At 37.0% G+C, this 26,117-nt stretch overlaps 1 protein-coding gene and 1 pseudogene across 1 annotated transcript in view; one reads left to right on the top strand and one right to left on the bottom strand.

Annotated features, from left to right (window-relative positions):
- LOC117093722 (zinc finger protein 100-like) overlaps positions 1-26,117 on the top strand; it is a 346,302-nt gene that overhangs the window by 37,210 nt on the left and 282,975 nt on the right.
- Positions 185-25,969, bottom strand: LOC117093520 (annotated as a pseudogene).

Here is a 26,117-nt window from a genome sequence, read left to right as displayed (position 1 = left end):
CATACAAAATGATTTGTCACATTTTTTACATTTGAAAGGTTTCTTTCCAGTATGTCTTATTTCTATTTGAATTTGAAAATTTATGAATGACTTTCACATATTTAGGACATTGAAATATTTTGCTCTTGGTAGTTGTCAAACACTGGTTTAGTCCATCACAACCTTCTTCGTGCACATTACACTCATCTGCATTCTTACGGCCTCTTGTTAATTGTAAATTCTCATGTCCACATTTTCCATATCTTCTCAGTACCACTTTTTGGAAAGAATTTTTTATGTCTTGCTCTGGCCTAAGGTCTTGGGCAAAATGAGAACATATAACTGAAAGAAATAAAAACAGATTACTTCACTTACTAGACTCAGATGAATATAGTTTACAAATGTCACCTATAAAATTATACAAACTACAAACAAGATGGCAAAGCAAAATACCAAAAGCCCTAATTTCTTTATAGACATATAAATGTAACAAAAACACTAACCAAAATACGTCTGAGGAAATTTTGTAAATGAGTTAAGTTTGTGAAGTGACCCAGGTGAGCACAATGCAAAGAGTGACATAGAAGTTTGCCTAACACAGCTCTTTCTGGTCCCCAATATAACATATGGCCTTTAGAAGAAAATTGCCAACTTTTGGCTTTTTTTATAAAAGGAAAATACTGATTCATGCATCTTCATTACTTGCTTCTAGAAACCTTTTCAGACACTGGTTTCTGCCTATTATAATACATAGTGCTGAAAGAAATGGTGGCATACTTTGGAATGATGATTTAAGTCTGCTGGAACTACAGTTAAATTTTAAAGCATCAGAGAGACTGCAGTACCACAGACAGAAAGCAATTGTAGCAAGTGATTACTATTAAGAAGAAACATGAATAAATGCCTTTAACTAAAAAATAAACACAAAATTACTGACAGGACACATTCTAAGGACATGTTTGAGAGACTCCCAGAATCTCTAACCAAGACAATGGTTTTCAGACTATGCCAGGACAAAGCTATCTTATAAAGATTATGACAAGTAACATTTTTTAATGTCCAAATTTCAATCAAAGACTACAATGTATAAAAATTAGGGCAATATAGTGCCACCAAAAATATTACAACATTTTCAGAAACACATCATAAAAGAGATGTATACATTTATTTTAGAAAAGAAAAAGAAATTGAATAATGCTCAGTGGGTGAAATAGAAACACAGAGAACCATAGAAAACCAAAAAAACGGGAACAAGAAAAAAATATTTAAAAATATCAAAAAAACAGAAACTGGATGCAAAAATACAACAAAGAATAACTGAAAACTCTTGAAAGAGAAGTTGATATAGAAATGAAGAAGCTCAGGCCGGGTGCAGTGGCTCACGTCTGTAATCCCAGCACTTTGGGAGGCCGAGGCGGGCGAATCACGAGGTCAGGAGTTTGAGACCATCCTAGCTAACATGGTGAAACCCTGTCTCTACTAAAAATACAAGAAAATTAGCCGGGTGTGGTGGCGTGCACCTGTAATCCCAGCTACTTGGGAGGCTGAGGCAGGAGAATGGCGGGAACCCAGGAGGCTGAGCTTGCAGTGCGCCGAGATTGTGCCACTGCACTTCAGCCTGGGAGACAGACCAAGACTCCGTCTCAAAAAAAAAAAGAAAAGAAATGAAGAAGCTCAACAAAAAAACTAAGATACAAAGATATATTTATAACAAACATATATAAAAGCACCATTTCAAAGTCACAGACGAGAAGAGAATCTTGGAAACTGCAAGACGAAAGTGATGTGTCATTTGCAAGCATAGTCTTATGAGATAGCCAGTAAATTGTCAATAAAACTTTTGCAAGCCAGAAGGGAACTGTGTAATATAGTCAAAGTCCTGAAAAAAAACAGCAATCCAGTAAGTATAATACCATCAGCACGTCTGTCCTGCCAAATAGATAAAAACCTTCAAAAATAACCAAATTCTGACAAAGTATATTGGCATTCCATACGCCCTACATATGCTGAAAGCAGCTGCTTCTACTGAAAATAACACGATTCAACAAAACAACAAATAATCATATTAAATACATTATTTTCTGGGAAAGATATGCACATATGCAAAAATTGAATTTCGTAGCATTATAATGTACAAAAAACATTTCTAATTATTCTCTAAAATTTGAAAGAGAAAATCACAGAAGTCATTATATATACCTATTAATAAATATACCACATAAAAAGATACAATTAGCATTATCAATCAGGCCGGGTGCGGTGGCTCATGCCTGTAATCCCAGGACTTTGGGAGGCTGAGATGGGCGGATCACGAGGTCAGAAGAATGAGACCATCCTGGCTAACACGGTGAAACCCTGTCTCTACTAAAAATACAAAAAATCAGCCCGGTGAGGTGGCGATGGGTGCTTGTAGTCCCAGCTCCTCGGGAGGCTGAGGCAGGAGAATGGTGTGAACCCGGGAGGCAGAGCTTGCAGTGAGCTGTGATCGTACCACTGCACTCCAGCCTGGGTGGGTGACAGAATGGGATTCAATCTCAAAAAAAAAAAAAAAAAAAAAGCAATATCAATCACAAATTTAAGGGCAGATGTAATGAGAATTTTTTTTTTTTTTGCATGTATGCATGCAACTCAAGTTCCTTTTTTAACAGATTTATATATATTATTGTATCTTTTAGAGGTTTTATGTAATTCCTAAGGTACCACAAAGAACATGTCAGTGTAGATACACAAAGCAAAATAAGAGGAACTAAAAGCATATCAATATAAAAATAAACAAGACGACCAGGTGCAGTGGCTCATGCCTGCAATCCCAGCATTTTGGGAGACTGAGGCAGACAGATCACCTGAGGTCAGGAGTTCGAGACCAGCGTGACCAACATGCGGAAACCCCGTCTTCACTAAAAATACAAAAATTAGCTGGGCGTGCTGTTGGGTGCCTGTAATCCCAGCTACTTGGGATGCTGAGGCAGGAGAATCACTTGCACCTGGGAGGCAGAGGTTGCAGTGAACCAAGATCATGCCATTGCACTCCAGCCTGGGTGACAAGAGTAAGACTCCATCTCAAAAAAAAAAATTTAAAAAAAGACAAAAAATAGAAAAAGAGAAAATAAGGGACAAAGATAAAATAGTGAAATAAAACAATATAGTAACATCAGCATGTCTTTCTGCTTTAAAAATTATATAGAATTTTCTAATAAAGAGACTTTCAATAAAGAGATTGATTTAAAAAATTTAAAAAGTGATATCCAACTTACCTTTATACAAGGGTAATCTGAGATCTAGTGATTAAAAAAAGACTAAAACTGACAAGATGGATGTAGAAATTGCATGCAAGTATTAATTGAATGAGAGCAAAAGAGGTCCCAAGTGTATTACACAAGCTACATCTTAAATAAAAAATGGTCATATTTTATAAAATGTACTCTAAGTTAAAACTACAAGAAGACGAAGAAGGACATTAATCAATAATATATTTATTTACTGGGAACCTACGACAAATTTATGTGTGTGTGTGTGTATCTCACACGAAGTTTCCAAATATATAAAGCAAATATTTGACAGAATGGAAGAAACACCTAGATACCAGTAAAAGTACAGTAGGACATTTTGATGCTCCACTTTCTGTATAAAAATAAAACAAAACAGCATATTAGTAAGTGAAGAGAAGACTTGAAAGCAGTGTAAAACCATTATTTCTAAGAGAGGTATAGGGAAGACTCCTCAACAATATCAGGATACACAACCTTCTCAATAGCTCATACAACATTCTCCTTGATAGACCACCTGTTAGGCCAAAAAAGTTTACAGATTTGTTAAAACTGAAATTTTATGGATTCTATTGCCAAAATAAAATGAGTATAGAGAAAAATTAAAATTTTACATATGTGGAAATTAAGCAACACACACCAGTATGCTCCTGTTCAAAAGTTGAAATGATTAATATTTTGAGGATATCCATACTGCTTAATGTAGTCTACAGATTTAATGTTATATTTTTCTAATTTTCATTGCATTTTTGAAGAAATAGAAACAGCAGCCCCAAAAGTATATAAAATCTCAAGAGACAATAAAGTTCAAAACAATATTCAAAAAAAAAAATACAATGTGGAAAGCATTACAGTTCCTGATTTCAAAACACATTATAAAGCTAAAGAATTAAAACAATTTGGCATGAGAATAATGGCTAAAAAGTGGACTAATAAAATGGAATGTTGCTTATATATAAACTTTCACATATACAGTCACATAAAGAGTTATTTGTATACCCATTACTATTGCAGTATTGTTACTGAAAGCCGGTAAGTAGAGCAATGAAAATTTCTGTCACCAAATCATTCAGTAGATATAATTTGAAATAGAAAAATACTGAAATATAAGCCAGGATTTTAAAGAGAGGAAATATTCTAACAACTATAAATATAAAGCTTGATGATATTATGCAAAATGAAATGAGCCAGCCACAAAAAGACAGAGGTTGTATGAGATATATGAATCAGTTATACACTTTTTTTTTCTTTATTATACTTTAAGTTCTAGGGTACATGTGCACAACATGCAGGTTTGTTACATACGTATACATGTGCCATCTTGGTGTGCTGCACCCCAGTTATACTCTTAAAAATAAAACAAACAGTGGTGTTTGCAAAGTGCCAGGAAATCAGAAAAATTGGTAGTTGTTTAATTTATATTGAGATTTAGCTTTGCAAAACAAAAACATTCTAGGGATATGTTGCATAACATTGTCAATATAATTAATATGTCTAAACAAAATATTTTAAAATATTTGAAATTTTGTTATGTGTTTTTTTGACAAGTAAAAATAAACAATAATACCTTAAAAGATGCAGATAGTTTTAGTATTATTTTCAAATCCAAAAGCATCTCTTCCACACAAAAATAATATAGATTCACAATAGATATCGAAATTATGAGAATTTTTATGATTGCTCACCTAGACAAGATTGAACAACCATTCACAACAAACCTACGTAACAAATATACAAATCATAAAAAATACAGAAATAATATTTATACAGGCAGACAAGCATAGAGGTAATTATATTGGCAGATGACATTTGGCTGATTCACATTTGATTTTGCTTGACACTATCTTAAATTTTACAGAGTCAAACATTGTCGTATACGATCATAATATCAACTAAAACATCAAAACACAAGTAACTGGTGTGAAGGGACACGCTCTAAAATACATAACATACAAAAAAATTGCAAAACAAAATTAAAATATGGATTACAAAACTTATCAGACACCATCAAGTAGACTGATATATTCATGAAAGGCATCTTAGATGACCAATATAGGGAAAAAAGTAATACAAAGGTTACTTGAAGCCAAAAAAGGCTGACGACTTCTCCAATGTTTATGTAATAAAAAAATTCTAACCAATAATACTTAATTCAAAATTATTTTACGTCAAAAACAAGATAAAAATAAAGACTTTCCAAAATAAAAATTCAAGATGTTCATTAAAACTAGCACAGTCCTAAGAAACATTGTTACATGGTGGCCAGGCACAGTGACTCATGCCTGTAATTCTACAGCTTTAGGAAGTCAAGACAATCAGATCACTTGAGACCAGTAGTTAAAGATCTCCCTGAGAAACATAGTGAGACTCTGCATATAAACAGACAGAAATGCTAAAATGAGTCCATTATGTTGAAAAACAAAATGATGCTTAATGGCATCATGAAGCCATATATAAATATAAAGCTGTCTATGAAATGTAAATATACAGACACATATAGAAATTTTTCCTATCATAACGATGCTACAAAAAAATCCCTAAAATTCTTCTAGATATAAAAAACAAGATATAAATCTCCACAAATCGGTTAATAGACACACAATGTAAGATATTATGAACTGTAATATCAACAAACTGGAAAATAGAGCAGTATAGGTTTTGTATTTAACTGAAGGTGTATAAGATTAAAATATATTGTTTTAACTTTAAGATACTTACTGTAATCTCCATTTTTCAACATGGTTACATTAGATGTCAAGATGATCACATTGTATTTGTGGATAGTATGCAAAACAAAATGAAAAAATAATTGAAGCATGTCACAACAAAATTAAACAAAAATTAAGGCAGTGAAACAGGAAATGAGAAACAAACACATAAAACAGTAACAATGAGGTGGTTTCTGCAGACTTAGTCTTTCCCCAAGCCGGCTCTGAGGAATCTAGGCACTTTAGATGGGTGGAATTCTTCCCAGTGAAGCACACTCTTTCCACCAAGGGGCGCCAGAGTGCTTTGTTAAGTGGTTCCCTGATCTCATGCATCCTGAGAGGTGGAGACCTCCCAAGAGACATCATCAGACAACATATACAGGAGTGTTCCCACTGTCATGAGGCCGGTGCTTTTCTGCAACAAAGATTCCAGAGGAAAAAGCAGATGACTAGTCATCTCTGCTCTTCTGCAGCCTCCACTGGTGACATCGCCAGGTGTGGGATGGACCCAGGCTAATACTGTCTGGAGCAAACCCCAAGCAAATTGCAGAAGTCCTACAGAAGAGGGCCCTGACTGTTAAAAGAAAAACAAACAAACAGAAAGCAATAACAACAACAGCATCAACAAAAAGGTTCCCAAAAAACCTTATCCAAATTTTGACATTCTCAAAGACTAGGTATACTCATAAAGATGAGAAAGAATCCACAAAAGAATGTTGAAGACTTAAAAAGGCAGAATGCCTCTTCTCCAGATGATTGCAACACCTCTCCAGCAATGAAACAGAACTGGGCAGAAGCTGAGATAGATGAATTAACAGAAGTAGGCTTTAGAAGGTGGGTAACAATGAACTTTGCTGAGCTAAGACAGCATGTCCTAATCCAATGAAAAGATGCTAAGAACCATGAAAAACATTACAGGAGCTGTTAACCTGATTTACCAGTTTAGAGGGAACATAAATGAACTGAACTGTGTTTTTTGGTTCCTCAATAATTGAGTAGACCAAGCAGAGGAAAGAATTTCAGAGCTTGAAGACCACCTTGCTGAAATGAGACATGCAGACAAGATTTAAGTAAAAAGAATAAAAGAAATGAAAAAATCTCTGAGAACTATGTGATTATGTAAAAAGACAACCTACATCTGACTGGGATACCTTAAAGAGATGGGAAGAATGGAACCAAGTTGAAAAATATACTTCAGGATATCATCCAGAAGAACTTTTCTAACCTGAGAGTCCAACATTTAAATTCAGAAAGTCCAGAGAACCCAGTAAGATACTCCATGAGAAAACCAATCCCAAGACATGGAATCATCAGATTCTTCAAGGCTGAAATTCAGGAGGATAGGAAGAATCAATATTGTGAAAATGGCCATACTGCCCAAGGTAATTTATAGATTCAATGCCATCCCCATTAAGCTACCAATGGCTTTCTTCACAGAATTGGAAAAAACTGCTTTAAAGTTCATTCATATGGAACCAAAAAAGACCCTGCATTGCCAAGACAATCCTAAGCCAAAAGAACAAAGCTGGAGGCCTCACGCTACCTGACTTCAAACTATACTACAATGCTACAGTAACCAAAACAGCATTGTACTGGTACCAAAACAAAGATATAGACCAATGGAATAGAACAGAGCCCTCAGAAATAATACCACACATCTACAGCCATCTGATCTTTGACAAACCTGACAAAAGCAAGAAATGGGAAAAGGATTCCCTATTTAATAAATGGTGCTGGGAAAATTGGCTAGCCATAAGTAGAAAGCTGAAACTGGATCCTTTCCTTACTCCTTATACAAAAATTAATTCAAGATGGATTAGAGACTTAAATGTTAGACCTAAAATCATAAAAACCCTAGAAGAAAACCTAGGTAATATCATTCAGGATACAGGCATAGGCAAGGACTTCATGTCTAAAACACCAAAAGCTATAGCAACAAAAGCCAAAATTGACAAATGGGATCTAATTAAACTAAGGAGCTTCTGCCACAGCAAAAGAAACTACCATCAGAGTGAACAGGCAACCTACAGAATGGGAGAAAACTTGCAGTCTACTCATCTGACAAAGGGCTAATATCCAGAATCTACAAAGAACTCAAACAAATTTACAAGAAAAAAAAAAAAAAAAACCCCATCAAAAAGTGGGCAAAGGATATGAACAGACACTTCTCAAAAGAAGACATTCATACAGCCAACAGACACATGAAAAAATGCTCATCATCACTCGCCATCAGAGAAATGCAAATCAAAACCACAGTAAGATACCATCTCACACCAGTTAGAATGGCAATCATTAAAAAATCAGGAAACAACAGGTGCTGGAGAGGATGTGGAGAAATAGGAACACTTTTACACTGTTGGTAGGATTGTAAACTAGTTCAACCATCGTGGAAAACAGTGGACGATTCCTCAAGGATCTAGAACTAGAAATACCATTTGACCCAGCAATCCCATTACTGGGTATATACCCAAAGGATTATAAGTCATGCTGCTATAAAGACACATGCACACATATGTTTATTGCAGCACTATTCACAATAGCAAAGACTTGGAATCAACCCAAATGTCCATCTGTGACAGACTGGATTAAGAAAATGCAGCACATATACACCATGGAATACTATGCAGCCATAAAAAAGTATGAGTTCTTGTCATTTGTAGGGACATGGATGCAGCTGGAAACCATCATTCTCAGCAAACTATTGCAAGAACAGAAAACCAAACACCACATGTTCTCACTCATAGGTGGGAATTGAACAATAAGATCACTTGGACACAGGAAGGGGAACATCACACACCGGGGCCTATTGTAGGGTGGGGGGGAGGGATAGCATTAGGAGATATACCTAATGTAAATGATGAGTTAATGGGTGCAGCACACCAACATGGCACATGTATACATATGTAACAAACCTGCACGTTGTGCACATGTACCCTAGAACTTAAAGTATAATAATAATAATAATAATAATAATAGTAATAATAAAGAAATTCAGGAAAAAATGATAAGGGCAGCCAGAGAGAAAGGCCAGGTAATCTACAAAGAGAAGCTCATCAGACTAACAGTGGAACTTCAAGCAGAAACTCTACAAGCCAGAAAAGATAGAAGGCCAATATTCAACATTCTTATAGAAAAGAATTTCCAACCCAGAATTTTATATCCACCAAAACTAAACTTTATATGTGAAAGAGAAGTAAAATATTTTTCAGACAAGCAAATGCTGAAGGAATTCATCATCATCAGGCTCACCTTGCAAGAGCTCCTGAAAAAAATCACTAAATATGGAAATGAAAAACTATTATCAGACACTGCAAAAACACACTGAAGTATGAACACCAATGACATTTTCAAACAACTACATCAACAAGTCTGCAAAACACCCAGCTAGCACTATGAGGAAAGGATCAAATTTACACACAACAATATTAACCTAACATGTAAATGGGCTAAATGCCTCAATTTAAAGACACAGAATGGCAAGCTGGATAAAGAGTCAAGACTTATTTGTCTGCTGTATTTAAAAGACTCATTTTACATGCAAAGACACATGTAGGTTCAAAATAAAGGAATAGGGGGAAATTTACCAAACAAATGAAAGCAGAAAAAACCAAGGGTTGTAATAATAGTTTCTGACAAAACAGACTTTAAACCAATAAAGATCAAAAAGGACAAAGAAGGGCATTACATCATGGTAAAGGGATCAATTCAAAGAGCACCCAGATTCATAAAACACATTCTTAGATACCTTAAAAGAGACTTAGAGTCCCACAAAATAATAGTGGGAGACTTTAAGATCCACTGTCAATACTAGACAGATCACTGAGACAGAAAACTAACAAGTCTACTTAGGACTTAAACTGAACTCTGGGTCAAGTGGACCTGATAGATATCTACAGAACTCTCCAGCCAAAACCAACACAGTACACATTCTTCTAAGTGCCACATGGCACTTACTCTAAAACTGATCACAAAATTGAAAGTAAAACACTCCTCAGCAAATGCAAAAGAAATAAAATTATAACAAAGTCTCTCAGGCCACAGTGCAATCAAATTAGAACTAAAAAGCAAGAAACTCACTTAAAACCACACAATTACATGGAAATTGAACAACCTGCTCCCTAATGACTTCTAGGTAAATAATTAAATTAAAGCAGAAATCAAGAAATTCTTTGAAACCAATGACAACAAAGAGACAACATACCAGAATATCTGGGATGCAGCTAAAGCAGTGTTAAGGGGGACATTTGTAACACTAAATACTCACATCAAAAAGCTAGAAAGATCTTAAGTTGACACCCTAACATCACAACTAAAAGAATGAGAGCACCAAGAGCAAACAAACCCCAAAGTCAGCAGAAGACAAGAAATAACCAAGATCAGAGTGAAGCTGAAGGAATGAGAGACACAAGAAAACTCTTCAAAAAGTCAATAAATCCAGGAGCTGGTTTTTTGACAAAATTAATAAAATAGATGGACTGCTAGCTATACTAATAAAAAAGAAAATAGAGAAGAAAAAAATAGGCACAATAAAAAATAATAAAGGAAATATCATCACTGACCCCCACAGAAATACAAAAAAACCATCAGCAGGTACTATAAACACCTCTATGCACATAAACTGGAAAATCTAGAAAAAACAGATAAAATCCTGGACACATCTACCCTTTCAAGACTGAACCAAAAAGAAGCTGAATTCCTGAATAAACCAATAACAGGTTCTGAAATTGAGGCAGTAATAGTTAGCCTATCCACCAAGAAAAGCCCAGGACCAGATGGATTTACAGCTGAATTCTATTAGAGGGACAAAGAGAAGCTGGTATTATTTCTTCTGAAGCTATTCCAAATGATAGAAAAAGAGGGACTTCTCCTTAACTCATTCTATGAGGCAGCATCATCCTGATACCAAAACCTGGCAGAGATATAACAACAACAACAACAAAACTTCAAGCCAATATTCCCGAAAAACGTCAATGCAAAAATTCTCTATAAAATACTGGCAAACCAAATCCAGCAGCACATCAAAAAGCTTATCAACCATGATCAGGTGGGCTTCATCCCTGGGAATCAAGACTGGTTCAACATACACAAATCAAAAAACTGTAATTCATCACATAAACAGATCTAAAGGAAAAAACCACAGATTATTTCAAAAGATGCAGAATAGGCATTCAATCAAATTCAATATCCCTTCATGTTAAAAAAAAAAAAAAAGAAAAACTCTCAATAAACTAGGTATTCATGGAACATACCTCAAAATAATAAGAGCCATTTATGACAAACCCACAGCTAACATCATACTAAAAGGGCAAAAGCTTAAAAACGGGTACAAGACAAGAATGCCTTCTCTCAACACTCCTATTTAACATAGTTTTGGAAGTTCTGCCCAGGGAAATTAGGCAAGATAAATAAATAAAAGGTATTCAAATAGGAAGAGAGGAAGTCAAATTTTCTCTGTTTGCAGATGACATAATCCTATACTCAGAAAGTCCCACTGTCTCAGCCCAAAAGCTTCTTTAGCTGATAAGCAACTTCAGCAGTTTCAGGATATAAAATCAATGTGCAAAAATCACAAGCATTTCAATACACCAACAATAGACAAGCAGATAGCCAAATTATGAATGAAATCCCATTCACAATTGCTACAAAGAGAATAAAATACCTAGTAATAGGAATGCAGCTAACATGGGAAGTGAAGGACCTCTTCAAGAAGAACTACACACCACCACTCAAGGAAATCAGAGGACATAAACAAATGGAAAAACATTCCATGCTCATGGATAGAATCAATATTGTGAAAATGGCCATCCTGCCCAATGTAATTTATAGATTCAATGCTATTCCAACTAAACTACTATTGACATTATTCACAGAATTAGAAAAAACTATTTAAGAATTCGTATGGAATCCCAAGAGACCTCATATAGCCAAGATAATCCCAGCCAAAAAGAACAAAGCTGGAGACATCATGATATCTGACTTCAAGCCGTATTACAAGGCTGTAGTAACCAAAACAGCCAGGTACTGGTATAAAAACAGACACAGAGACCAATGGAACAGAACAGAGAACTCAGAAATAAGACTGCATGTCTACAACCATCTGATCTTAAAAAAAAAAAACTAACAAAAACAAGCAACGGGGAAAGGATTCCCTATTTAATACATGGTGCTGGGGACCAGGCGTGGTGGATTGCCTGAGGTCAGGATGTCAAGAACAGCCTGACCAGATGGTGAAACCCCATCTCTACTGAAAATACAAAAATTAGCTGAGAGCTGGGCATGATGGCTCATGCCTATAATCCCAGCATTTTGGGAGACTGAGGTGAGTGGATTACCTGAAGTCAGGAGTTCAAGACCAGCCTGCCCAACATGGTGAAACCTTGTCTCTACTAAAAATACAAAAATTAGCTAAATGACATGGCAGGCACCTGTAATCCCAGCTATTCATGACGCTAAGGCAGGAGAATCGCTAGAACCTGGGAGGCGGAGGTTGCAGGTTGCAGTGAGCCCAGATTGCCCCACTGCACTCCAGCCTGGGGGACAGAGCGAGACTCCATCTCAAAAAAAAAATTAGCCGGGTGTGGTGGCATGTACCTCTAGTCCCAGCTACTTGGGAGACTGAGGCAGGAGAATTGCTTGAACCGAGGTGGCAGAGGTTGCAGTGAGCCAAGCTTGCACCACTGTACTCCAGCCTGGGTGACAGAGTGACCCTCCATCTCAAAATAAATAAATAAATAAATAAATAAATAAATAAATAATAAATGGTGCTGGGAAAACTGGCTAACCATATGCAAAAAATTGAAAACTGGACCCCTTCCTTACAGCTATACAAAAATTAACTCAGGATGGATTAAAGACTTAAATGTGAAACCCAGAACTGTAAAAACCCTAGAAGAAAACCTAGGCAATACCATTTAGGACATTGGCACATGCAAAGATTTCATGATGAAAATGTCAAAAGCAATGGCAACAAAAGCAAAAATTGACAACTGGGATGTAATTAAACTAAAGAGCTTCTGAACAGCAAAAGAAACTATCATTAGAGTGAACAGGCAACCTAAAAAATGGGAATAAATTTTGCAATATATCCATCTGACAAAAGTTAATATCCACAGTCTACAAGGAGCTTAAACTAATTAACAAGAACAGAATAAACAACCCCATTAAAAAGTGGGCAAAGAACATGAACAGGAACTTCTCTAAAGAAGACTTTCAGGTGGCCAACAAACAAACAAAAGCTCAACTTCAGTGACAATTAGAGAAACGCAAATCAAAACCACAATGGGATACCATTTCATGGCAGTCAGAACGGTGTTTATTAAAGTGCCAAAAAAACAACAGATGCTGGTGAGGGTGTGAAGAAATAAAAATGTTTTTTCACTGTTGGTGGAAATGTAAATTAGTTTAACCATTGTGGAAGATGGTATGGTGATTCCTCGAATCCCTAGAACCAGAAATACCATTTGACCCAGCAATCACATTACTGGATATATACCCAAAAGAATATGAATCATTCTATTTTAAAGATTCATGGCTGTGTATGTTCACCACAGCACTATGCACAATAGCAAAGTCATGGAATTGACTCACAAGACCATCAATGATAGGCTGGATAAAGAAAATGTGGTACATATGCACCATGAAATGCTATGCAGCCATAAAAATGAATAAGATCATGTACTTTGCAAAGACAGGGATGGAGCTGGAAGCCATTATCCTCAGCAAAGTAACACTGGAACAGAAAACCAAACACCACATGTTTTCACTTATAAGGGGGAGCTGAACAATAAGAACACATGGACACATAGAGGTGAACAACACACACTGGGGCCTGTTTTGTGGGGGAAGGTGAGCATCAGGATAAATACCTACTGCATGTAGGGCTTAATACGTAGGTGATGAGTTGATAGGCGCACCAAACCACCATGGCACAAGTTTACCTATGTAACAAACCTGCACGTTCTGCGCATGTATCCCAGAACATAAAACAAAATAAAAATTTTTAAAAAGCAGTAGCAATGAAACTGGTAATAGTTACTTCATATCTTTAAGCAATCATTTTAAATATAAATTAATTAAACTACTAAAAAAATGTAATTCCAGGACTTTGAGAGGCCGGGGATGCTGATCACTTTAACCCAAGAGTTTGAGACCAACCTGGACAACATGGCAAAACCTTGTTCTACAAAAAAAATATATATATATATATAATTTTGGGCATGATGGTACATATTTGCAACCCAGCTACTTGAGAAGCTGATATTATATTTGAGTTTGGGAGGTTGAGTTTGCAGTGAACTGTGATTATGCCACTGCAAACCAGCCTCATGGACAGAGTGATACTCCATCTCAAAAATAAATAAATTCATAAAAAATATATAAGATGCCTGAGTGGCTTAAGTAAAAATGCATACAATATGCTGTCTATAAGAGACTCATTTTATCATTGAGCCAAATAGGCTGAAAGTAACAGAATGGAAAGAATCCATATTCCATGCTAGTAGTAACCACAATTGGGTGAGGTGGTAATAACTATATTGGATATAATATACTTTAAGTCAGGTACTAGAATAAGACAAACACAATATTATATAATGGTCAAATGGGTTGATTTATCAGAAATCTATAATTGTCATATCTATTTACATGTATATGTATATGTGACATCAGGGCCCTAAAATATATAAAGCAAATTTTGACAAAGGTGAAGTAAGAAATACATAGGCATGTAATTGTAGACATCAAGACCCTGTTTGCAATAACAAAGCAAAAATTCAGATAAAAGATCAATAATTGAACAGAAAACAGACAATATTATATACTGTATTAACTATTTTGCATATAGAGGAACATCTGGGAGTGAATAACTCATGAAGAAAAAAGGTTTATTTGGTTCAAAGTTCCACAGACTGTACAAGAAGGGTGTGAAAGCATCTGCTTTTGGTGAGGGTCTCAGGAACCTTACAATCATGGTGGAAGGCAAAGAATAATTAGACATATTACAGGGTAAGAGACAGAGCAAGTATGAGGTGAAGAAGCCAGTTTCTTTCAATGAACCAGCTCTCATTTGAATTAATGGATAGTAAACTTTCTGATTATCAAAAGGATGGTGCCAAGGCATTTGTGAGGAATTTGCCCCATGACACAAACACCTCCTATCAGGTTCCACACCCAACATTGAGGCTTACGTTGCAGCATGAGGTTTGCAGAACGTGGACATCCAAACCATACCATAGACCAACTAGGCTTAACAGACATGTACAATATTTTCCAGTTAAAAGCAAAATAATACAGAATATTCTTATTTGCACCTGATTTATTCTGTTAGAACACATAACAAGTCTTATTAAATAATACCAGCTGGGTGTAGGGGCTGATACATATAATTTCAACAATTTGGAAGACAAAAGTGAGAGGATCACTTGTGACCACAAGTATAAGTCAGTAACATAGCGTCAGTAACATAGTGAGACTCTGTCACTAAAAATAATTTTAAAAATTAGCCAGGCATGGTAGTGCATCTCTGTAGTCTCAGCTACTCACCAGGCTGAGGTGAAAAGATTACTTGAGTCAAGGAGACTAAGCCTGCAGTGACCCAAAATTATACCACTATACTTTAGCATGGGTGACAGAGTATGATCCTGTCTCAAAATGACAAAAATAAATAAATTTTAAAAGACCAAAATCACACACTGTATGTTATCTGACCAAAACGGAATGAAATTAGGAATTAAAAGCAAAACTGGCAAATTCAAGGATACATAAAAATAAAACACACAGGCCCAGTGCAGTGGCTTACGCCTGTAATACTAACATTTTGGAAGGCTGCAGCAGAAGCATTCCTTGAGCCTAGGAATTCAAAACTACCATGGGCGATATAGGAAGACCCTGTCTCTAAAAAAAAAATACAATGAAATAAAAATAAAACACACTCTTCAACATATTCTTGCCCAAGGGTCAAAAATTTAATTTTGTTAAGATGTCAGCAAAACCTACAGTGAACAAATTCAATATAATCTCTATAAGAATCCCAATAGCACAGTTTTATTACAGAAATAATGTTGAAAATTTTTAAATTTGATTATAAAATATAACTAGCCAAATACCCATGAAAAAACACAAAGAAGCATTATACTTCCTGATTTCAAAAGACATATTAAGGTACAATAATGAAAACAGTATGGTACTGACACAAAGGCAGATAACACACACTGATAAAATAAAATTGGATCATTTCTTTGAACCATATACAAAAAATATTTTCAATAAAATACTTAGACATAAAAAATCTAACAAACCTGTTAGAACAAAGCAAAAAAAAACATGACACGGATTTTGGCACCATTTTCTTAGATACAACATCAAATGCATAAGCAATAAAAAGAAGAACAGAAAAGCTTAACTACACTATACTTGCAACTTTATACACATTAAAAAAAACATTCAATAGAGTAAAAATGCCTGCTAAAAAACAGGTGAAAATACTTGCAAACTGAATGTGATACAGAAGTTAATATTCAGACTACATAAACAACTCTTAAAACAGAACAATAAAGTTGAATGACTTGATTTAGAAAAGTACAAATAATTGAACTAAACTTTCATCAAAAAAGACATACAGCAGGGCATGGTGGCTCATGCCTGTAATCCCAGCACTTTGGGAGGCCAAGGCAGGTGGATTACTTGAGGTCAGGGGTTCAAGACCAGCCTGGCCAACATGATGAAACCCCATATCTACTAAAAATACGTAAGTTAGCCTGGTGTGGTGGCAGGCTCCTGTAGTCACAGCTACTTGGGAGGGTGAGGCATGAATATCACTTGAACCCAGGAGGCAGAGGTTGCAGTGAGCCAAGATTCTGCCACTGCATTCCAGTCTAGGTGACAGAGTGAGATCCTGCCTCAAAAAAAAAAAAAAAAAAAAAAAAGGCTGGGCGGGGTGGCTCACATCTGTAATCCTAGCACTTTGGGAGGCTGAGGTGGACAGATCACAAGGTCAGGAGATCGAGACCATCCTCGCTAACATGGTGAAACTCCGTTTCTACTAAAAACACAAAAAAGTTAGCCGGGCATGGTGGCGGGCGCCTGTAGTCCCAGCTACATGGGAGGCTGAGGCAGGAGAATGATGTGAACCCAGGAGGCGGAGCTTGCAGTGAGCTGAGATTGTGCCACTGCACTCCAGCCTGGGTGACAGAGCAAGACTCCATCTCAAAAATTAATTAATTAATTAATTTAATTAAATAAAAATATATACAAATGGAAGAAAGCATTTGAAATGATATGCAATATTAATAATTTGTAGAGAAACACAAATAAAAAATGAAATCATCTCACACTCATTACAATGGCCACTATAAATTTTTTTAAAACAACAAATCTGTTTATAATGCAATGAAAATGAAACTTCTCTTGATTGTTGGTAGAAAACAAGAATGCATTAATTTAAAAATGTTATGTTTCTCAAATAATTATAAATGGAATTATCATGAAATACAGCAATCCGATTTATAAATCTATATCCAAACTATACAACACAAGACCTAAAAGACATATTTGAACATCCATGTCTGTTGTACCAGTATTCAAAAAAGCCAAAAGACTGAAGCAACCTAGATTTCTTCTTGATTTATAAACACATCAAAAGTCTAACATATACGTAAAATGCCTGTAATCCCAGCTACTCAGGAATCTGAGGCAGGAGAACTGCTTGAACCAGGGAGAAGGAGGTTGTAGTGAGCCAAGATCACGCCACTACAGTTCAGCCTGGGCAACAAGAGTGAAACTCCATCTATACACCAAGAACAGATGAACAGAGAGCCAGGTCATGGGTGAACTCCCATTTGCAATTATTACAAAGGGAATAAAATGCCTAGGAATCCAACTTACAGGGGATGTTGGGGACCTCTTCAGGGAGGGCTACAACCTACTGCTCAACGAGGTGGAAGAGGACACAGGCAGGTGGGAGAAGTTCCATGCTCATGCATGGGAGGAGTCGGTGTCATGGAGGTGGCCGTGCTGTCCAGGGTAGTTTGTGGGTTCAACGCTGTCCCCATCATGCTGCTGTTGATTTTCTTCACAGAATTGGAAAAAAACTACTTTAAATTTCATATGGAACCAAAGAAGAGCCCACATAACCAAGACAATCCTGAGCCAAAAGAACAAAGCTGGAGATCACATTACCTGACTTCAAACTGTACTACAAGGCTACAGTAACAAAAACAGCATGGTGCTGGTACCAAAACAGATATATAGACCAATGGAACAGAATAGAGGCCTCAGAAATAACACCACACATCTACAGCCATCAGATCTTTGACAAACCTGACAAAAACAAGCAATGGGGAAAGGATTCTCAATTTAATAAATGGTGCTGGAAAACTGGCTAGCCATATGTAGAAAGCTGAAACTGGATCCTTCCTTACACCTTAAACAAAAATTAACTCATGATGGATTGAAGACTTAAATGTTAGACCTAAAACCATAAAAACCCTAGAAGAAAACCTAGGCAATGCCATTCAGGACATAGGCATGGGCAAAGACTTCATGACTAAAACACCAAAACAATAGCAACAAAAGCCAAAATAGACAAATGGGATCTAATTAAACTAAAGAGCGTCTACACAGCAAAAGAAACTATCAGCAGAGTGAACAGGCAACCTACAGAATGGGAGAAAATTTTTGCAATCTATCCAAAGGCTAGTATCCAGGATCTACAAAGAACTTAAATTTACAAGAAAAAAACAAACCACCCCATCAAAAAGTGGGCAAAGGATATGAACAGACACTTCTCAAAAGAAGACATTTATGCAGCCAACAGACACATGAAAAAATGCTCATCATCACTAGTCATCAGAGAAATGCAAATCAAAACCACAATGAGATACCGTCTCATGACAGTTAGAATGACAATCATTAAAAAGTCAGGAAACAACAAATGCTGGAGAGGATGTGGATAAATAGGAACACTTTTACACTGTTGGTGGGATTGTAAACTACTTCAACCACCGTGGAAGACAGTATGGCGATTCCTAAAGGATCTAGAACTAGAAATACTATTTGACCCAGCAATCCCACTACTGGGTATATACCCAAAGGATTATAAATCATACTGCTATAAAGACACATGCACATGTATATTTATTGAGGCACTATTCACAATAGCAAAGACTTGGGACCAACCCAAATGTCCATCAATAATAGACTTGATAAAGAAAATGTGGCACATATACACCATGGAATGCCATGCAGCCATAAAAAAGGATGAGTTCATGGGACATGGATGAAACTGGAAACCATCATTCTCAGCAAACTATCACAAGGATAGAAAACCGAACACCACGTGTTCTCACTCATAAGTGGGAGCTGAACAATGAGAACACATGGACACAGGGAGGGGAACATCACACACCAGGGCCTATTGGGGGGTGGGAGGGATGGGGGAGGGATAGTGTTAGGAGAAATACCTAATGTAAATGACAAGTTGATGGGTGCAGCAAGTCAACATGGTACATGTATACCTATGTAACAAACCTGCACATTGTGCACATGTACCCTAGAACTTAAAGTATAGTATAATTAAATAAAGAAATAAATATGGAGTGTCTACCAATTATCTAATTTACTTCAGGCATAACGTAAATTCTAGCATACTGTCCTACGTGTCTGAATCTAAAATTACAGATGTTTGAAATGAAAAATAGAAAGTAAAAATGTATAGAGAGAGTAATATCAGTAAGATAAATAAATGAAAGATGCAGTATTTGCTTATCCCCATCCACAGCAAAAGAATTTGTCAGTCATCCCTTACCTGCCTTTATGAGAACTAGGCATCACGACTCACACTTCTAATGACAGCTACCTGGCATATTGAGGTTGGGGAACTGTTTCAGGCCAGGATTTCAAGACTGGTCTGAGTTATGTAACAAGACCCCCTCTTCAAAATAAGTGCTTTTAAGAGAGCTATGAGATCCAGGTGGGGAAGCTGTGAAACTCTGCTAAAGCCCAAGATTGAGGAGTGTTCCTTTTCAGAGGGCAGGTCTTCATTCAAGTGGGAAACTACAGGACCCCTGTTCTTGGTTACAGACCAAGAAATGGCCCACCCAACTTGGTCCCACTGAGAATTCTGAAATTACTCTGTAGCCATGCCAAACTCCTCCCACTCACAGTCTGGGAGAGGTCCTGACCTTCCAGAGACCTAGAGGAAGACACCCATTTGTAGAAATGCAGGCAGGTCTGCAAACCTTGGCCTTTACTATGGCCCCTGAAATAGTTCAATGACTCAGTTCCAACTCCATAAGCCACAGTTCATGACCAGTTTTTCCTACATAGAAACCCACAGTGACCTTTGAAAATCCTCTCTGGTACTCAGTGAAAGCCATGCTCATTTATATCCTGATATAAGGACCATTATGTATGAAGCCGACTGTAGGCACCTGTCCTAGAGTCTGCTCTACAGATCAAAGTCCTGAAAAATATTCAATCTTTCCAAAAATAAAATGGGAATTTCAATTGCTCAAGCCTCTTGTAACAAGACAGCTAAAGGTTGCCGAGACCAGCTCGATCAGGGAGACCCTAACTCAGTGGCGCTAGAGGAATTAAAGACACATACACACAAATATAGAGGTGTGAAGTGGGGAATCAGGGGTCTCACAGCCTTCAGAGCTGAGAGCCCCAAACAGAGATTTACCCACATATTTATTAACAGCAAGCCAGCCGTTAGCATTGTCCAAGTTCATCTCCAGCTCCAGAAGAACCTGGGAGATGCCTTATTCCAACTCGTCCGGCTTTTCCCTACTGGCCTTCACGATCTTGGCACTTGAACTGAATATGGCCTTCTCCTGGGAGAACTTGCTGAGTGCTGGCTTAGGTTCTACAGATACTAAATTAACTAAAAGTATCCTTTAAGGGAAATGAAGGGATGGGCCAAATTAAATGAATAGTTTGGGATAGTTAATTGCATCAGGAACATGCCCTTAAGACACAGTTTGCTCATGCTACTGTTTGTAGTTTGAGAATGCCTTTAAGCGGTTTTCCACCCTGGGCAGGCCAGGTGTTCCTTGCCCTCATTTCTGTAAACCCAGAACCTTCCAGCTTGGGCGTTAGGGCCATTATGGACATATCACAGTGCTGCAGAGATTTTATTTATGGCCAGTTTTGGGGCCAGTTTATGGCCAGATTTTGGGGGACTTGCTCCCAACAAAAGGTGGACCCTACTGCAGACCCAGCAGCCTTGTGACCAAGCTATAACTCCTCCACTACAAATTCAGAGAACATTCTATCACTCTGAGGACCCAACAAGAGAAGATATTTACCTCCTGGAACCAGTTTATAAAAGCTTGAGGAGTTGATTCTTTAAATTCACAGAAACCAGTACAAAACTGTATTGTGTCCATTGTCAATGCTTCTGTTTTAACATTAGGACTAGAACTGTGCAGCAGAAGAATTAGTCAAAAGCATTTTAAAAAAGCCATTGAGCCTGGGCATGGTGGCTCATGCCAGTAATCCCAACACTTTGGAAGGCCAAGACAGGTGGATCTCCTGAGGTCAGGAGTCTGAGACCAGCCTGGCCAACATGGTAAAACTCCATCTCTACTAAAAATACAAAATCAGCCGGGTGTGGTGGCATGCGCCTGTAATCCCAGCTACTTGGGAGGCTGAGGCAGGAGAATTCCTTAGAGCTGGGGAGGTGGAGGTTACAGTGAGCCGAGATCACACCACTGCACTCCAGCCTGGGTGACAGAGCGAGACTCTGTCATTTAAAAAAAAAAAAAATTGAAACTGAAGACAAGCAAAAAGTTGCTGTTTGTGGATATGATCTTATACTAAAAAAAAAAAAAAGTACATTAAAATTTGTCTAAACTGCCAGGTGCAGTGACTCATGCCGGTAATCCCAGCACTTTGGGAGGCCAAGGTGGGTGGATCATTTGAGGTCAGGAGTTTGAGACCAGCCTGCCCAACGTGGTGAAACCCCATCTCTACAGAAAATACAAAAACTAGCTGGGTGTGGTGGTGCACACGTGTAATCCCAGCTACTTGGGAGGCTGAGATGAGAGAATCACTTGAGCCCAGGGTGAGGGATTGGGCAGAGGTTGCAGTAAACTGAGATCACACCACTGCACGACAGAGTGAGACTCTGTCCCAAAAATATGCAACTTATCTAAACTAATACAGTCAATAAATTAGCAATTATAAAATTAACATACAAGTTATGATTCCATACACTTAAACTATCTAATACAACAGAAAAAAATCTTATTTATAATAGCATTAAAATAATAAATTTCTGAGAACAAATTTAAGCAAGGAGGTAAGAAATCTGTGCAATTAAACATATAAAATATCAATGAAAGAAACTAGAGAAAACACAAATAAATTTAAAAATATGTCTATTAATCAAAAGGATAAATATTGTTAAAGTGCCATATTATCTAAAGTAATCTATGGATTTAATAAACTTCCTATCAACATTCCAGTGACATTTTTTCACAGTAATGGAAAATAAAATTTTAAAATTTACAAAAACTCCAATCAACTTTGGATAGCCAAAGCAATATTGAGGAAAAAGAACAAAGCAGAGGAACATCATACATTAAGACCACAGTAATAAAAACAGTATGGAATATGCAGAAAAGTTAACCAAAAATCCAATGAAACAGAAACCACTACGCTCACACATTTCAGATATGATGCAAAAAGAGAATGATGATACTTCTCTGGATAAAAAAATAGTTTAACATAGAGTCTCTCATACTTATGCAGATATTGGTATGTTCCCTAAAACAATGAAAAAGCAGTCAGATTGTGCAGTCTCATATATGCCATGAAGAGGACTTTGGCTCTCACTGTAAACTTCAAGGAAGGTTACCCAAGGAAAAGTAGAATCCTTAGAGAATTTAAAAGCATAAGACAGAAGATGCTCCTATGTGAGAGAAAAATTAGAAAACAAAAACAAAAAAAACAAAAAACCTCAGGCTTCCTGGAAACTATTTGCTCTGGAACACAGCTTTTCAAATCACATTTCAAGGACTGGATTTCTTTGTGACCTTTGGCTGCTCATTGGTGTCATCTGTTTTATTTACTTTCACCTACCTGGGGGTTTGGCTACCATCTCAAGCCTCTTCATATTGCAGGGCTCTTTGCCTCACTCCAGACAGGTGATCAGGTCTGGGTTAGTGAGAACAATAACTGTTTTACTAAAAATAAATAACATGTATCATTCTTATATTCTCCAATTACTAATCTACCACTGTGCTCATTCAAAAGGATGTAATAGAATATCCTAGAAAATTAACCCCAAAATACTAATTAATGAAAGAAAGTTCTAGTTGGGTGTGGTGCCTCACGCCTGTAATCCCAGCACTTTCAGAGGCTGAGGCGGGTGGATCATGAGGTCATGAATTCAAAACCAGCTGGGCCAATATGGTGAAATCCCATCTCTACCAAAAATACAAAAATTAGCCAAGCATGGTGGTGCACACATGTAGTCCCAGCTACTCAGGAGGCAGAGGCAGAAGAATCGCTTGAACCCGGGAGGTGGAGGTTGCAGTGAGCTTAGATCATGCCACTGAACTTCAGCCTGGGCAAGAGAGCAAGACCCCATCTCAAAAAATTTTTTATAAATATTTAGAAAATATTTTAAATTTGTAGGTACTTAATTTTACCACCCAGTACTCATGAATCAAATATTGGTGGTGGCAAATAGATTTTATGATATGGGCAACAATATTTTATGTAACTAAATTTCTGGAATTACCACTAATCTGAGTGAGGGATACAGATCAGCTCAGAAATGTGGAAAGTTCAGGTCAAAATGAAACATCTTGAAGAAATTCTTTTCTACACAGATCAATCCTCAAGATTTCCTTGAAAATATGGATCAGAAACTCATTTATGCAAAGCATAAATTACCAAAAATTGTTCTACGAAAAAAGAGAAATGAAACTTTTAGGGTATACTAGGAATTGTGTATTAATGTTATTCTCATCCAAGAAGACCAGGTTTCTGTAGTTCTCTAACATCACTTTCCTATACAAATCCTGCTGAGCAGTGTCCAGGCATTGCCACTCCTCCAGAGAGAATTCTATGGCCACATCCCTAAATGTCAGCAGCCCCTGAAGCACACACACACACACTCAGACACACAGACACACACATACACATACACACACACACAGACACGCATATATTTACCAAGTGACCATGGGCTGAATTTATCCTTTGAATTAAAGTGAAATAAGAGAGTAAAAAGAATTGATTCTGACTTATAGGAGGGATTAAAATTATCCAATAATTTTCAAGACAAACATACTCTCTAATGTATTCTCTAACTCTGAGAAAAGACAACAGCTTAAGATCCACAACACCAGTGTATATGATACTTTTCTGGATAACAAAGTATAAAATTAAGGGCATAAACAGCAACATGTACCCTTCAGAGTGCTGTATTTACATCATAAAGAATAAGATGTGTATATTTTTCAGACAAAAAAAGACATGTTGAGTTAGAAGGTACCTCTCAGATTTAAATATGTACAATAAACTGAAGATGTTGATATGCAAGCTTTTATTTATCAGAAGATCTGGAATAAAGTCTGAGCTTTTGAATTTCTAACAAGGTCACTAGTAATGCCAATGTTTTTGGCCCAAGTAGACTATTTTATCAAACATCCAGTAAGTGGAAGAGCCTGCATTTTACCCAATTTTTCTGACCTGTAAACAAAGATAAGAGCCATCATTTGCTTTATTGAGACAGAGTCTCGCTAAGCCACCAAGGCTGGAGTACAGTGGCACAATCTCGGCTCAATGCAACCACTGTTTCCCGGGTTCAAGTGATTCTCCCCTCTCAACCTCCCAAGTAGCTGGGATTACAGGCACCCGACATCATGCCTGGCTAATGTTTGTATTTTAGTAGAGACATTGTTTCACCAGGTTGGCCAGACTGGTCTTGAACTCCTGACCTAAGGTGGTCAGCCTGCCTCCCAAAGTGCATGACTCACTATGCCTGGCCATGCCTTCCTTTTGCAAAGACAGATTTATGCAAAGTAAACCAAAGAAAAAAGGCAGCTGCCAGATTAAATATGATGGTTTATGTACATCAGCTGCATAAAGATACTTAATAATAAAGAGAAAAATAATTAATTCCATGGATTTAAAAAAAAGTCAGAGCTCTTTAACGAAGTAAATCATTAACATCAACTGCATTAGAACAAATTTTTACGATGTGCTGATGCACAGAGAAGAACATACCATCACTGCCAAAATATTGCCCCTCAAAAAGTAAATTATAGGCTGAATTTAACCATATAGAAACATCAGTTTTAAGCGAAGTTCAAGATACAGCTATATCCCATGTTCTGTAATTTTTAATGTAATTTCAAGTAGTGTTTCTTTAGCACCCTAGAGAGTGGGTGTCTCTTAATAATTTATTTCAGAACTTTCAGGGTAATAAATGCCATCCTGTTTAAATAAGCATTTTATTAATCCTGTTCTTCATAGAGCTAGTGGAGAACATAGATGGAACCTCAACATCACATGTTCTTTATCTTTACTAAAAATCCCAGCTTTCCCCCAATAGAAATCTTGAGTATCCACATCTTCCCATGTTCAACAGCCACAAAGGGAACATGTAAAATATTGCAGATAATACATTCATGGTAGGTATTCTGTAGGAAATATAAGAAGCCATGATGTAGAGAATGTAGAGAAGGCTCTGGTATATAGGAATGAAATGCAGAGATCCTTTGGCAAGCACAACACTTTTTTAAAGTAGTTAAAACAAACTCATTAGGGGAAAAGAAGCACAAGCAGAGGAGTAGAGGTTTGCAAGGACTAAACGTATGGCGCTCCAGGAGGCAGAGTGGACACAACCCTTCATCTGAGACTTTCAGATGAAGAATGTCATGAAATGCTAATCATGAGCCCATGGGGAGCAACATCAGCATTGACAGGAGACTTGTTTAAAACACTTATTCATGGACCATTCCCAAACGTTCAGATTCACATTACATAGAGCGGGACCGACATTACCAAGTGATTCCTGAGTTCATTAAAGCTTGAGAGTCAGTGCCTAACTTTGAATCTGAAGAAGAAGAAAAAAAAAAGGCATTTCCCCTCTTTCTCTCCTTCTCCTCCTCTGGGAATCCTTTTCAGATGACTTTCTCTGGACAAGTTA

The sequence above is a fragment of the Trachypithecus francoisi genome, unplaced genomic scaffold, assembly GCF_009764315.1.
Source record: "Trachypithecus francoisi isolate TF-2019V2 unplaced genomic scaffold, Tfra_2.0 Lachesis_group12, whole genome shotgun sequence".
Lineage (NCBI taxonomy): Eukaryota > Metazoa > Chordata > Mammalia > Primates > Cercopithecidae > Trachypithecus > Trachypithecus francoisi.
Note: the sequence above shows the minus strand (reverse complement) of the source record. Positions and strands in the feature narration are given on the sequence as shown.